Consider the following 975-nt stretch of genomic DNA (forward strand, 5'->3'; position numbering starts at 1 on the left):
CTCCCACATTAACTGACTGCGGAGAAGCCCCGCCTCCATGTACAGGACCCAACATACAGTACAGGACCCTATATACAGTACAAGACACTATATACAGTACAAGACCCTATATACAGTACAGGACACTATATACAGTACAGGACACTATATACAGTACAAGACACTACCTAATGTACAGGACCCAACATACAGTACAGGACCATATATACAGTACAGGACACTATATACAGTACAAGACCCTATATACAGTACAGGACACTATATACAGTACAAGACACTATATACAGTACAGGACACTATATACAGTACAAGACACTACCTAATGTACAGGACCCAACATACAGTACAGGACCCTATATACAGTACAGGACCCTATATACAGTACAGGACCCTATATACAGTACAGGACACTATATACAGTACAAGACCCTATATACAGTACAGGACACTATATACAGTACAGGACACTATATACAGTACAAGACACTACCTAATGTACAGGACCCAACATACAGTACAGGACCCTATATACAGTACAAGACCCTATATACAGTACAGGACACTATATACAGTACAAGACACTACCTAATGTACAGGACCCTATATACAGTACAGGACCATATATACAGTACAGGACACTATATACAGTACAAGACCCTATATACAGTACAGGACACTATATACAGTACAAGACACTATATACAGTACAGGACACTATATACAGTACAAGACACTACCTAATGTACAGGACCCAACATACAGTACAGGACCCTATATACAGTACAGGACCCTATATACAGTGCAGGACCCTATATACAGTACAAGACCCTATATACAGTACAGGACACTATATACAGTACAGGACACTATATACAGTACAAGACACTACCTAATGTACAGGACCCAACATACAGTACAGGACCCTATATACAGTACATGACACTATATACAGTACAAGACCCTATATACAGTACA

Source organism: Dendrobates tinctorius, unplaced genomic scaffold (assembly GCF_039654945.1).
Source record: "Dendrobates tinctorius isolate UK_male_01 unplaced genomic scaffold, ASM3965494v1 ptg000173l, whole genome shotgun sequence".
NCBI lineage: Eukaryota > Metazoa > Chordata > Amphibia > Anura > Dendrobatidae > Dendrobates > Dendrobates tinctorius.